The sequence below is a fragment of the Ochotona curzoniae genome, unplaced genomic scaffold (genome assembly GCF_017591425.1).
Source record: "Ochotona curzoniae isolate NIBS_2020 unplaced genomic scaffold, NIBS_Ocur_1.0 contig_3190, whole genome shotgun sequence".
Lineage (NCBI taxonomy): Eukaryota > Metazoa > Chordata > Mammalia > Lagomorpha > Ochotonidae > Ochotona > Ochotona curzoniae.
Window position 1 is genome coordinate 6,370,901 of NW_024465751.1, and position 15,355 is coordinate 6,386,255.

Sequence of the window (15,355 nt, forward strand, 5' to 3'; positions counted from 1 at the left end):
ATGCAGATGGGGGCCATAGGTACCTTTGTAAGGAGGCAGGAGGTTGAGCAGACATGGTGCTGGAATAAGAGTCCTCATCATTTTGCTTTGTGGGTTTCTTCCTTGGACTGGACTCTCAAAGCCTGGAGGAAACAAGCAGTGCATCACACACGCTCCATTAACAGCTGGTTGTGATTACTGCAGACTACCACCTGCATGTGTATAGCACTTTGGAAAACACAAATTGGAAACATCCCACAGATGTATGGAATGGTTTTGAACATGCATCATAGTCAGATTCTCTTCTATTTTTCCCTGGTAAATACTCACTTCATTATCTGGGAACTGAAAATGAGTTCCGCAGGCATACTCCACAGGTGTCTGTACTTACCTGAGTGAGTAGACAATAGTTATCCTATAGATTCTAAGTTCTGCAAAGTCAAATGATTCTAAAAATTAATTATAGAAAGGGAACACATTTCATCACGCACTTCAAATTTCTTTTTTAAAATTTTTACAATGGCATACTTACAAACCTTTTTCATGGTTGACAAATGCAATGCTTTCTCCTTTTTGATTTTTGTTCTGGTGTTTCTCAAAACAGAAAAAAAGGATAACTAAAAATTCTTGCTTTCAAAAGTTTGGATTGGATAGGGGGAGGGTTGTAATAAACACAGTGAGAAAGAGTTAAATCATAAACTATTTCAAGTCCTTCCCTCACACGGGAAGCCGGGGACAGCTCAGCACTCCTGGCTGGAGTCTCACACTCAGCGCCTTGGAGAGGGAGGAAGCGTGTCCCGAGCACTGTCTGAGGATTGGGATTTCCAGACTCGGAGGCTCAGATCTGAAATTCTGCACTCACTCCAAAGGATAGCATCAGTTCACACACTGGTTTACCCAACTTCAGCTTCAATGAGATCATTTGACAGGATGGTGGTCATGCTTTAGTCTGAACAGTTGTATCAACAGGGAGAAACAAGAAGAAAACAGTTTCATGGGAAAGGAAAGAAACCTCCATAACATCCCCTTACCCCACTTTCTGTATTCTTTTTTTCCTTCTTTTTCTTGCTTCTGTCTAATATGTGAATTTACACTTGAGTCCCTTGTAGATCCTGTAAATAACTTCTTCTTTCATACAAAACGCATCACTGTGCTTTTTTGAGCATCCATGATCGGTGGACCGGGAGGATGTAGGACTTTGAAGCTACAGAGAAGGTCAGATTCATTTAGTCTTTTACTATGTGATGAGGTGAAGTGTTATGCCCAAGCTCACCCGACTGGCTGGCAGCAGCTCTGGGTGAGGTCACGATCCCTGCCCTCCATCTGTTGTAAACCCTCTTGGACGGGCTGTGTGGCAAGATACCAGCAAAGCTTATTGGAAAGCATTTAAGGATGTTAGACTGTCTGCAGATGTGATTTTAAAGGTTATTTATTTGTTTTACTGCAGATCACGACTTCCCCTCCATCCGTCTTCTTGTTCCAGGGCCAGATTCTGCCCTTTGATGTTCTTTGTGGCATTCTGGTTGCCTTTGGCCCGAATCTGAAATAGGGCTTGACCCAAAGCTACTGGTGTCTTTGTTTGCTCTCAGAGGACTTCCCTTCCCTGCAGGGGATTCTGAAAAGTCAGTTGTCTCAGAATGACTTTCCACATCAGCTACATCCTGCTGTGTCCATTTCATAGAATCTTGGAGCAGGGGGAAACCTCTGAGGTCATGAAGCTGACCTCCTGCCCAATTCAGGCATGTCATCCAAAAATTCCCTGGCAGGTGGTCACTGGTCTTACGGCCAGAAGGACATCAGGGCTCAAAGAATGTGCTGGCTTCCTTTTGGAGGCGAAGAAGCTGAAACTCAGAGGTGACATGATTCATCCCTCTGCTGATAGACGAGCTGAAACTGTGACTGGGGATCTGACAAAGAGGCTGTAGATCTGTCCAGTGTGTCATCCAACCTCTAAGAAGTCTTTCAATAAATTTCCTGTCATCATCCATTTGTTTATAGATCGATCCTAATTATTTCATGGAGCCCTCATTTTATCTAGTATACTAGTAATGGGCAAGTATCTGTTTTAGCCGAGGAAAAGTCAACAAAGAATAGTCCTTAAAACAGTTTTTGGGAGTCCACATTTAGTAACAGATTACGACACACTTGGCCAAAGCCGAAAACAACACAAAAATGTCGCCCTTGGCTCTGGAAGTAGGAAGGATGAGGTGACCATTGTTGGGCTAAACTAACAGGGTGCTGACACTTTTCATGCTATGGGATCTACAGCAAGATTGCCCGATGAAGTCGAGTTCAGCTCTGCATGCCTGACAAAAGCCATATTTCTTTATTATGATTTCTGATACATATATATGAAATATCTTTGCATATATGTGTGTATATGTGTGTTTTATATAAATATCTTTCTGTAGTCTCACATTTCCTAAGCAGATAACATTATTTTGATGCCCCTGTATATAGCCTATCATGGGGGTATTTTCCATGCACACTGGAAAAGAATATATATTCTGCTGCTGTTGGATCCTGCATACTGGGAAATAATGTGTATGCTGCTGGTGTTGAATAGCATATCTAAATGACAACTGGGTCAAACTGGTTGAAAAGTCCTTAAGCTCTTCTATATCTTTATTGATTTTTGGAATATTTGTTCCATCAAATTGTGAGAGAAGCGTTAAAGACTCTAATTTGAATTTTAGATTTGTTTTGCTCTCCTTTCAATTCCACCAGCTTTCAATTAAAATATTAGAAAACTTGGTGTTAGCTGCTTAGCCCTGTAGGAACATATGTCTTCCTGTATAATTAGCCCTGCTGTTGTCCTATAAAATGCCTCTACTATCCCAAGAAGTATTCCCTAAACTCTTCTAGATCTGATATGAATATAATTAATCCAGCTTTCATAAAATTGATGTTGGCACAATATAACTTTCCCTGATATTTTAGCTAAATTTTTAAATGTCTATTTTATCTAAAAGTCATAAAATAACGGCTTGTTTTTAATCTGTATTGACAATCTTTTAATATATGTGTTCTGTCCTTGGTAATTACTGTAAATATTTCACATGGTTTAATTAATATCAACTACTTTCCCAGCTATATTATACTTGCTCCATCTGCCTTTTTAGCTTTTATTTTTAAGTCTTTTATTTATTAATGAATTTTTTACAATTTGTACATCTTGGAAAATGCTTTTAGACATGGGATGATCAACCTGGCAGCTGCAGCTGCCACTCCCATTGGAGTGGCTAGTCTCATGTTCCAGCTTTGTTCTTGACTCAAGCTTCTCCACAATGCTCACCCTGAAGCACAGCGGGCGATGGCCCAAGCCATTGGAAACTGCTGTGGGAAGCCCCTTCTGTCTGTTGTGAGCATTTGAGAAGTCATCTAGAAGATGCTAACATTTCTTTGTGTCGCTCTCATTTTTTCTCTCTATTTTCTGCTTCTCAAATAAAACTCTGAACAGATGCTTATAGTGGCTGTTCTAAAACCTTATAACACTGACCTTCAGATAATTAATTGGCATCTACTATCAAATACTATGATGCATCAAGTGTACTTTTTATATCTTAAAAGATATTGTGCTCCTGTTTCTTACCACTCATTAACTATGTTATTGCTGTCAGTCATTTTATTTACATACATGTGATAAATACAGGTTGTGTTACTATTATTTTACTGTAAAACTATACAGATAATTTCTTGAATAATAAAAAAGAAAAATTAAAAAAAGAATTTCACACTTGTACTCATTGTTTTCTTCGTGTAGTTCCAGTTTTCTGTCTGGGAAATTCTTTTAGCCTAAATAGCTTACTTTTCATTGCACACTTTCTAGCCATGCTTTTTGTTGAAATCAGACCTATATAATGTCACTGAAGGGCCCATTCTCCTTTCTCTCTCCCTTAGTCCAAGAAATTCTTGCCTACTCTTTATTAAAAGGAAGCCACTAACCTATTGAGACTGATACAGCCGGCCTTTCAAGGTTCTAATCAGACAATGTAAGGAGTCTCTGCTTCTCCAATAGATAATAACCTTACCGGACAGCATTGTTCAAGAAGAGTTTGTTGAAGAAAATTCAAGGTCTAATCAGACTTAACACCAGGGACAACTGGAGCCTGCCAGGATATTACAAATTCCCTAAAGAGCATGGCTTCCCCCAACCAATCAAAGGAAGGTCATGAGCACCACTGACCAATCAGGAACTTGGATATAAACTTATCCTGTACCTGTCAGCCACAATTTCAACCTTTAAGAACCTTCCCTCCCATTCCTCAGGGAGCTTGGGAATGAAGCATCAGCTTCTTGGCTCTTGTTGCTTTGGGGCTTCAACTTTAGGGAGTTGCATAGTAGCACTTTGAGCTCTGATGTGAACGAAAAAGCTTTCATGACCCCTTAATTTTTGAAATCATTTTCAATGGAAATAAAATGTTGCTTCCATTTGTGCTCCCCCCATCAGCATTTTAACAATTATATTAGGGCTTACATAATTTCTGACAGAAAGTCTTTGTGTTTAGGTAATATGTCTTCTTTCTTGTTGACCTCATGATTTTTTCTTCCCTTTGTTTTTACTAGTTTGTATATGAAAATGGCAGAGGGTGCGTCCCTTGGTTATATATGTTTATGTTTATCATATTTTGTGTTCTCAAAGATTTCTGAGTCTTTAATTCGCAGTCTTTCATTAACTTTACAAAATTCTGCGATTAGTTCCTCAGATATTCATCTGCTGCACTCTTTTATTTTGTCTCGGGTCCCAATGCCACGTGTGTACAAATTCTTAATCTTTGCTGTAGCATCATAGGTCTTGGATGATCATTCGCCATGTTTTTTAGTTCCTTTGTTTTTTTCTCCTTTTGTTTCAAATTACAGAATTTTTGTTTAACTAACATCAAGTCCTCTAATTCTGTGTTCAGTTTTCTTAAGCCTGTTGCAAGTTCAACAAAGGCGTTTTCTCAACCCTGTTACAATGTTGCCCATATCTAGTATTGACATTGACTTTTTATTGTAATTTACATCCATTGCTAAAATTACCATTTGATCATAATGGTTCAATTAAATGCTTTAATTGTTTAATTGTTTCAATTACCCCAAATAGACATTTCAAAATTTGCTTCTTTTTCTTTCCTGGTCCTTTTGATTGCTCTGTCTTTTGATAATGTGCCTTGCTTTTCTTATTTATTTATATATATATATGTATATATTCATAATATTTTATGCTAGTGTGCTTAGTATACCTATTTTTTCTTGTCTAAAAATGAGTATGACTTTTTGGGGGATTGCTAAGGAGGAGCAGTGTGATTTGAGTCAACTGTGTCAAGAAGAAAGATTTAAAAAAAATGTAATTGCACTTATGACCTTGGAGCTTAAAGGAGCAATTTTTGCCTGAAATACAATTGTGAAATCATTGGCACAAGGATATTAGTAGGTGTAGTGGGAAAGGATGGACTCAAGGCACACAGTGAGAAAATCTGAAAAAGGGAAACAAGCTCCAAGCCTGAGTTCTGAGACTGGAGTTAGGGTATTAGGAGCCATAGATGAAAGTAGTCCATGAGAATTCTTGAGAGAGGAAGGAGGAAGCCCAGGAGATGGTGATGGCTTAGAAGCTGAGGCGGGAAAGGATGCAACTTGATAAGTATTAATGGAATGGCATGCAGATATCTTTGATTCAAAAGCTTCTATAGCCTTCTCCTTTATACCAGGAGTGAGAGGGGTAAAGGGTGGAATGAGTTGGGAAACATTTTATTTTAAAGGGAAAGGTAGCAATTGTTTTAAACTTTGAAGAACACTAGGTGCAACTGAGACACTCAGAGAATGATTCAAAATATAGCCACTTAAAGCTATAAAACTCACTCTTAGTTCAAGGTCTATAAATCAAAATGAATTAAAAGTCAAAACCATGACTTTTGCCCATGTTCCCTGTGTCGTGCCATCTGTAATACACTGTGTTATTGACTTAATTCAGTTTTGTTTTTTAAAATTATATGCTTGAGGAACAGAGACAGAGAGAAAAGGCTCTAACCTGCTGTGTCAGGTTGGACCACTCAGTCTCTTGTTGGAGCTTACGCTGGGAGTCAGAAACTCAGCTTAGTTCTCTTAGGTGGGTAGCAGGAACTCAGTCGCTTGAGCCATCACTTCTGCCACCCAGGGTTTGCATTAGCTTCAGTTCAGGCACTGTGATGTAAGGCATGGGCATCTTAACTGCCAGACTAAATGTCTGCCCCTACTTTAACTGAAGAAACACTTATTGCTGGATGACGATACTCAGGCATCCCCATTTTAATCAGCTATTTCATGCTAACAATAACTCAGTAACTCAACCAGGATCATTTCACCAGTACTAGAGGTCTTTTTTTTTTCTTTCTTTCTTACTGGGGATTTGTATCTAATCTGGCAACTGTGCTTTTCCCAAGACACCATTTCTCATTCCATTTTGCTTAACCAGAGTTGGTAATGAAATGCAGCATGTACTCAAGCCCCGGATTTGCATGAGCAACCCCTAAGTGGGTTTCTAACTCTGGCAGCGTAACAGGGAGAAAGGGTATTTCCCTCTTCTTTTATTTTCTGTTTGAATGTCAATTCACTGAAACCTCAATGGAGGCACAGATATTTTCCCCTTGTGTCATACCAAGAGGTGTCATTGTGATTCATGACTCCACCATGTGAACTCTGCCCACAGAGACACTTTTTAGAAAACTGAAGTTCAAATATGGTAATATTGTCTTCTACTTTTCATAGCTTTCTCCCAAAAATCAGTTCAGTGGTTCTGAGACACTTATTGCCTCTCGCCCTTCACTTTGGCCTTGCCCATTGGTCTACACTCTCTGGATCCTTCCTCCAAATCCCTGAATTCTAGACTTACAGAATCTGTTCATACTTGCAATTCCCAAGTTCCTGAGCCAACTTTGTCTTCTCAGTGTTGCATATTCCCAAGCTGTTCTGCAGGGAGAGATGAACTCACTGGGAAAACAGCAATGGCACACATTTCTCATTCACCTGTCAAGACACGTGTGTTGGCAGATATTTTCAATCAATTGTAAACTGATTGCTACTAGAAATTCTCCCCAAGTTCATCCTGCCTTGTTAGAATTGCTCCTGCTAAGTGAAACAGTTTAATTAATCAAAAGTAATGATACTGGTTGAGGGATTTCTGTATACAAAAGGTGATCAAAGGCATCAGACACCTGGGCTCAAGCAAAATGTCAGCACAACACTGGGACAACTCTAGGGAGTGGACGCCCTGCAGCTCTGCTCTCTTTTATTAATTCTCTCATGGCAGTTGGCTCTTTCTCTCCCATAGGAATGTCTGGGATGCTGAAACTTAACAAAAACTCCAGTGGTCTATTTCAACTCTCTGCTTCAGCAAACACTTCTTTTCCTTCTTTCTGAATCTGGAATGTGTGTTTTGCTAAGACGCTCTACGTGTAATCCAAATAAGGGGCTTCATTTTACCTGATTGTTCTGTGATGTAAGTAAAAATGCTTTCTCAGTTGCCAGACGTACGTTTGTCCCTTTTCTTCCTCAGGAAGCAGAAATGTGGTTGCCACACATTAGACAGCCAGTAAATGTGTCTTACATCATGCCAGGAAAGGGAATTATTAGGGTTCTCTGATTGTAAGATTTGGAAGGGACAAGAAAGAATTGGGAAGGTCACTATTTAGGTTTGAATAACAGACTGTCAGCCTTCTGTGGGCACGGATACTTGATTGCTTCCCCAATGAGTGTTATTCATGCAGCAGGCACAGTGGTTGTAACTATAAAATTAAAAAAAAAAACAATTTCACTGAAATGTTGAGCATGGAGCCCATCTGAATATCAGATCACAAAAAAAAAAAGTCAAAGTGAACCAAGGGACTGGCATGGTAGCATAGACTGGCCAAGATACCACCTACAACCCCACCATTCAATATAGGTGCCAGTTCAAGTCTGCTCCTGCCCTCAACCCAGATCCCTGCTAATGTGTCCAGAGGAGCAGCAGAAGATGGTCCAAGTGCTAGGGCACCTGAACTCACCTGGAATACCTGGATGAAGCTCCTGACCCCTGGCTTCAATCTGGCTTAGCCATGGACCAAAGGGACCACCTAGGGAGTGATTCAAAAGGTAGATCTCTCTCGCCCTCTCTCTCTCCCCCTGCCCCTGTGTGTGTGTGTGTGTGTGTGTGTGTGTGTGTGTGTGTGTGTGTGTGTTTATCACTGTGACTCTGACTTTCAAGTAAAATTTTTAAAGGAAGGATGACTCTGGAGACTGACAACCATGTTTTGTTGAACAGATGGTCATCTGAGAGTCCAAAGACATGGGTTCTGGGCTTAACTTTTTTTTTATTCTGTAAGGCTAAGAAATTCTTGAGGCCTCATTTTTTTCTCTCTGCAAAACAAATAGAACATTTCTCTGCTTGGAGTTGTAAGAATTATTGCTATCTTCTTTTCATATTGATAACTCCCTTTGGTACATGACTTAAGGACTGAACACTATCGAAATTGCTAGAAAAAAGGCAAACATTGCAGTAAGCAACTTTGCTGGAGGGATAGAGGAGCCATTTCCAGGACTTTAGGAATTGCAAAGCATTTATAGGCCTTACCCCATGGGACCCGAAGGCTTGTAACATGTACAAGAGAACATTGTCTTCTCAGAATCTGCTTGTAATCTCTGCATGGGCTCATGTGTCACTTGAAGGGGTTAACAGGAAGCTAGATGTCATCTTGTCAGCCTCCCTGATCTCTTCCAGCTGGAAGTCATCTCCTTACCCTCTGAGCACCTACACTACTGTCTGCCTCCCTCTGGCAGCACCTCAGGCCTTGGCTATTCATACAGCTGGTCCATCTTTCTCTCTGGGTTGTCAGCTTAGAGGCAAGAGTCATGGCTGTGCCACCAGTAAACTCTACAGAGTACAGCCGACATGTTCTACAACAATAAAAGATCATCAGCTGCTTGTAGAATGGCTGGATAGATTGATGGAGGGAGAAGCACCCAGCTGTTCTATTCAGCACTGGATCCTGAGTCTCTTGCACAAGGCTTGGCATATGGTAGACAATCCTCACATGCTCAAAAAGATGCTCCTTTTCCTTGTTTTTACTAATTCTTCAGGGCTGAGCTTAGAAGATAGCTTTCAGAAGACCCTAAAGAAATAGTTATTGATTAACTAAACTCACTGTGTTTCTAAGCCACAAGAGACTGAAAGTTACAGAAAGAATGTTTTGTTTAATACATTCCTCTCCAAAATATTATAATACTATGACTAGAAAGCATCATGTACTTTTCCTTGCATCTCTAGCCTATGGTCTAGAGCAAGGGTCAGAAAACTTCAGTAAATGGGTCAAGTTCATTTTGAAGCTACCTGCTTTGATAAAAGTGTTTATTCTGAAGGAAGTAGGTGTAATTCTTCAGTAGCCTCTAGCCAAGATCCCACTGAAAGCTGTCATCTGCAATTTCCAATTGGTCCTTGTTCCCACCCCCCCCCATGGTTTCTCTCCAGTGCTTTTCACATTCCTTCTACATTTTCATTTATTGTCTTCAAATCTATGCCATACCACCCCAACTTCCTAATCATTACTTACATCCTTATCTCTGTGGCCTCGCTAATTCTCCATTGGTTGGTAAGTCCTTCACTCTGTCTCTTCTCGCCTACCTCAATTGTGGTCCCTTCTGGGGAACCTTTTTGACTCCTTTGTGTTCTGTCCGTTGGTAATTGTGACTTGCAGGTGGGGTGCAGTGGCCAGGGCCCTGTACTGTATCCTCTGCTGGGAAGCCTAGTCCTTCTGGTTTCTCTTACCTTTTGAGACCCCTTCGAAATGTCATTTCCTCAGAACAGTCATTCTTGAACTGCCAGCCAGTATTCTAAACTCCTGACCTATGCTTTCAAAGGCCTTCTCCAAAGCTTTCACTCCAACGCAATTGAGGTGACTCACTCTGTGGTTATTCCTTTAAACTCTTCCTACTGGTTAAACAGATAGCTCTGTTAAGGCAAGGAACACATCTTCATAAAGAGCAAGGTATCCTTGAAGCTGATCCATGGAAAGAGGCCAGTCTGCTAAAGGAATAGAGTTGATTTCACTCTTCTAATATAAAATAATCAGTTTAGGAGTGAGTCAGTTTATCAAAAGCACTGAAAAACTAGTCCTTGTATCAGTCAGAGCCAGACAGGATGGATGGCTGTGCTAGTCTCTTCATTGAGAATAAGACTTAGTCCTAGTCAAGAAAAAATAATAAATGCTAATGGTGATGCAGATTTCTTGGCAAAAGTATTGTTTGGGCCCCATTAAAAGAAAATCATCTATTCTTACCCTTCATGCTCCACCCCTCCCCCCCACCCACACACCAACAATGAAAAGAACGTGATATTTATTGAGAACAAACTCACAAACCTAACCATAGCTCTGGACTCATGCCGTTTTTAAAAAAATAAACAAAATTGGGTTAAAAGACTGGGTCTTTTGGTCATATGATTCCAGATAATCCATATTTAGGTGATTTGTTCCAAATGTAATCAGATTCCAGAGGTCTATGAGAGTTTATTTATTTATGAAAATGAGGATCCAGCACCTTTTGAAATAAGTGCTTTAATGCAACAGCCTGTGTGTCCTGGGACAGCATTACCAAAATAGCAACCCGGTTCTCTCACCCAGGAAACTCACAGGCTGCAATGCTTATTTTTGAAGCAGCTTTTATTTTCTGCCAGTTGAGAGCATGTGCCCCTCAGGAATACCCTGCTAGCTGCCTGAGAAATGCTGATGTGTGGACTGTATAATGTCAGCCTTCCTGAGTGCCCCATCAGTGTGCTGTTCCACATAGCAGGGAGGTATCCAGCCCACCTCTTCACCTCTTCCCACTCCCCATCTTGCTCTAGAATTGAGCATTATTTCTGAGAAGACTGAAATAAAATGCGCGTAGGACATCTCCCCTAAAACAGGTGGGTCTATTTTCAAAACAAAGAATGGAGAAAACCTAGTGCAGAGATTTGAGAGAGATTTTGAGTTCTTCTCCCCAACCCCCACTTTTCAAACCCCTACCTGCCTAAGTTTATGTTTGCTGAGGCCTCTTGGTCAGCCCCACTTCCTGGGTTGTCTTCAGAAATGAGAGAGAGAGAGGAGCTTAACAAATGTTTCCGTGTTTGCTTTTCAAGCAAGGGCAGGTAAGAAGGGCTCCATTCACAAGAGGTCTGGTAAGCGAAAATAGCAGGTGTAGGCTGGGCGGAAAGAGATGAAACCCTAGAACATTTCAGTCCTCAAGATCCTGTTATCGGCCCTGCTGATCAGAACGTGACTGCTGATTGATTTGGAGGAAAGTTCCAATACCTCAGGCTATTTGCATCCTTCCTTTTTCTCACAGGGTTTGCTCAAGTGAATCTGCTCACAGCATTCTGACTTACCTCCACTCCTGGTTCCTCTTTCTCAGGCAGAGACCAGCCAGGCCTCCTGGGTAACACACCCCTTCCCTTAGAAGGTGGGACCAATCCATCACCCTGAGCTCACCCTGAACACCTGCAGTGCTTCAAAAGAAAGGCACCGTCTTCATTGTATATATATACACACAATATATATAAATATATAATATAATCTATAAAAGCTTTATACAGCTATAATATATAAATACATTACATATAGTATATAATAATACAGATTTATCCATATTATGCACTTACACATTATATGCATAATATATAATATACATATTATATAAACATATTTATTTCAAAATATATGGAAGATGGAATTCAAACATATTTATTTCAGTACAGAAAATCTTGGCAATCCTTATGTACTTTTTTCTAACATGCCTTTCCCATGAACTTTTTGTATGTGTGGATTTAAAATTGTTTCTGTACCAATACCAATTTTATCTTTGAATTTTACTTTTCGTAAGTTTTTTTAAGTAGTCCATTATATATAGAAATGACATATTTTGATTTCACTTATATATAATAAATGTTTATGTATAAATTTGTGTGTACATTTATAGATACTTTCATATACAAATTATATTTTTATTTATCTATTTTACTTAGTTTCATTTTATTTTTATTCATTTATTTTATTTGAAAGGCAGAGTTAGAAAGATCTTCCATCTGTTGGTTCACTCTCCAAATGACTGCAACAGCCGGACCTGAGCTGACCAGGAGCCAAGAGCTAAGAACTTCTTCTGAGTCTCCCACATGGATGCAGGTGCCCTAGGACTTGAGCCATTCTCCACTGCTTTTCCAGATCCATAAGCTGGATCTGAAGTAGGAGAGCTGGTACTCAAACTGGCACCCATATGGAATGCCAGCGCTGTAACTGGAAGCATAGCCTACTACACCACAGTGCTACCACTCATTGGTTACTCACTTACTTCATTCAACTTTTTCTCCCAAAGAAGACAATGCAAATCAAAAGATGCAGGTCCAAGTTTTCTGCAGTGTGGGCTCATTACTTCCTCTTTTTAGCACTCAACTTTCCTATTTTAAAATGAGATACCTGCTTCTCCCATGTTATTTTCCAAGGCTGACTAAGTCATTAAATGTGATGATGGGTATGAAGGCAGACACTTGTGAACTCTGAATCGCTCTGATGCACAAGCTCTTAGGGTCAGGGATCAGATGCCTGTGGGACACAGGTTTCCATACGGACCCTGGCTGCACATCCATAGTTACAAAGAGCACTGTGGGAAGAGCTTCAGAGTTACAGAGGGGCCATTAGGGGGATTGTTGGTTAAGTCCCTCTCATGATTTCTGGCACATCACATGGGTGTGATGAAAGAAAGCATTTAATGTTCATGCTGAAAGCCTGCTCAAATCTCAGCGTCTTAATCTGTAAAATGGGATCATAAAATCAATGTCAAGAAGCATGACGCATAGGACATGAGATTCAGCAGATGATGTAGACAGTGTAATTAGCATGTACTACGTATCCGGTACACACTAGTTCCCCTTTTACTGACTCAGCAGCACAGGAAGTAAAGAAGTTTCAGGAACTATTGATTTCTTTTTCTCTTCGTGTCAAAAAAGGAAAGTTGCGTTTTGTAAGAAATGCAGTACCTTTCACTTCCTTTCTTCGAGGGGCATGAAACCCCCAGGTGTCTCTTAGAACAGGATGAGTGGGAAGGAAAAGAGTAAAAGTGAAAAGTTCCCAGAGAGCTGACTCACAGCTCCTCAGGGAGAAGTCACCAGTCTGCGGGCTGAGTGAGGAAGATGCTGAGGGAAGTTTGGGGGAAAAACAAAAGAAAAAAAAAACTACTAGAGGAACCTCTGCTTTTCTTTAGTACCTCAGAATAGACGGCTTCTCCCGCCATATTTCATCTTGATTACTCATCTCTAATTCCAACTGGACATACCTGGGACACAGTTTATCTCTTTGATTACAGTAGAAGGATCGGGGCAGCTTTGCGTCCCGGGTATCTGAGAGATCAGAGATGGACATGGGTATTGCTATCTGGTTGATCATTCCCATGGTTCTTGGTAACAACACCTCCCTAATCAGGTCTCAGATTTCTAAATAACAACTTTCAGAATGTGACTCCTGGGAAACACTGAGCGACTTGGCCCCAGAATAGGAACTGTCCTCTTTTGCCAGTGTTTCTCTGTGCTCTTTGCAGCTGTCTTAGTTTCTGAATTCCCAACGGATTCAGGATGAATCTGTATTACACAAATGACATGACTTTGGGACTTAAGCAATGACTTCTTGCTCAGGTGTCTGCTTGCTTCACGGTTAGCTCTCCTTTATTCTGTATTTGATCATGCTGGGCAGGAGTTAGGAAAACAAAATGAATTGGATTCATATTCTTGAGCATATGCTTGATTTGGCCTTCGCAGAGGCATTTGTTCTTAGAAGGAGCATCTTAAAGCCAATGAGTATGTAACCTTGAACCTTACTGTTCATTATACATATTGAGGAAATTTAAATATATATAAATGTGTGGACCCAAGAGCTTTTGCATTTTGAGGACTTCCACGAAGATTTTGGCATCTGTAGTTTATAAAACATTCCTGGTGATTCTGAGCTGCAAACTATTGACAACTTACAGCTTCTCTATGGGCTATTCGAAAAAGAAAATTCCTCAGTTTTCAACTTAAATAATTATCAGCTATCCACAGCAGTGGAAACCTACCCTGAATCTTAATGCATCAGATAAAAACCTTTAACACTTCTCATGATTCTGTAGGCTATCTGAGGTCAGCAGAATGCTTCCACTATTCTACATAGCATCAGCTGCATCGCTCTGTGGTTATGCTCACCTGTGTCCAGGCTGGATTGGGAGACTAGAGAAATTTGAGAAAACATTTGTGCAGTGCTCCTTTTCTTCACGGTGATTGTCAGTAGCCAGTTTACACACACACACATACACGCATGTTTCTTTAAATGTTTGCTTATTTATTTGAAAGGCAGAGTTAGAGAGAGAGAAAGATTTTTCCATCTTACAATTCACCCTATTCTCCAAACAGCTGCAAAGGCTAGGACAGGCCCAAGCCAGGAGCCAAGAGCATGTTCCAGGTCTGCTACATGTTTGTAGGGACCCAAGCATTTGAGTCATCCTCTGCTGCTTTCCCAGGAGCAGTATTACGGACCTGGATTTAAAAAAAGAGCAGCCAGCACCCATATGGATTACTGGCCCAGCAGGCATTGTCTTTCCCCATTAGCCCTTAGTGTCACTTTTGCCAGCGTCGATTTCCTCATAGCATCATGAACCAAGGATTAACAGCTATCTCTGTGATAACAGTCTTCATTAATGGAAACAAGAGTTGCCAGCCATATTGAAGATGAAGCTTGAAAACTGGCACAGCATCATTTCTGCTGTATTTTAGTGGTCCAATAAATGTAAAAGGTCTCACCAGGTTTGAGAGTGCAGGAAGCAGCCTGTCCATTTTGTTGGCACTGTTATGTGCACATAGGAAGAAAAGAAATTGATAGCATCATCTACTACAGTATTTTCCGAACACTTTGTTAAAGTATAACAGTTTGTGGCATAGTACCCCTTGTGTGAAGACTGTCAATCCTTACATTAAACAGAAAAGCACAAAATATCCATTTGGGCCACCGAAGTATTCAAGACCCTCAATGGCTATTTTTTTTTTAAGATTTGTTTATTTTTATTGGAAAGGCAGATCTGTCCGCTGGTTCACTCCCCAAGTGGCTGCAACACCTGGAGCTAAGTTAATCTGAACCCAGAAACCAAGTACTTCTTCCAGGTCTCCATTGTGGGCACAAGGACCCAAGGCTCTGGGCTGTCCTCTGCTGCTTTTCCAGGCCACAAACAGGGAGCCAGATGGAAAGTGGGGCCTCCAGGACAAGAACTGGTACTCATATGGGTTCCTGTGCATGCAAAGTGAGGACTTAGCCACTAGGCTATTGCGCCCAGCCACCTGAAATGACTGTCTTAAGAAATTTGGACCTATGAGATTCATCTCCGTAGACATGAT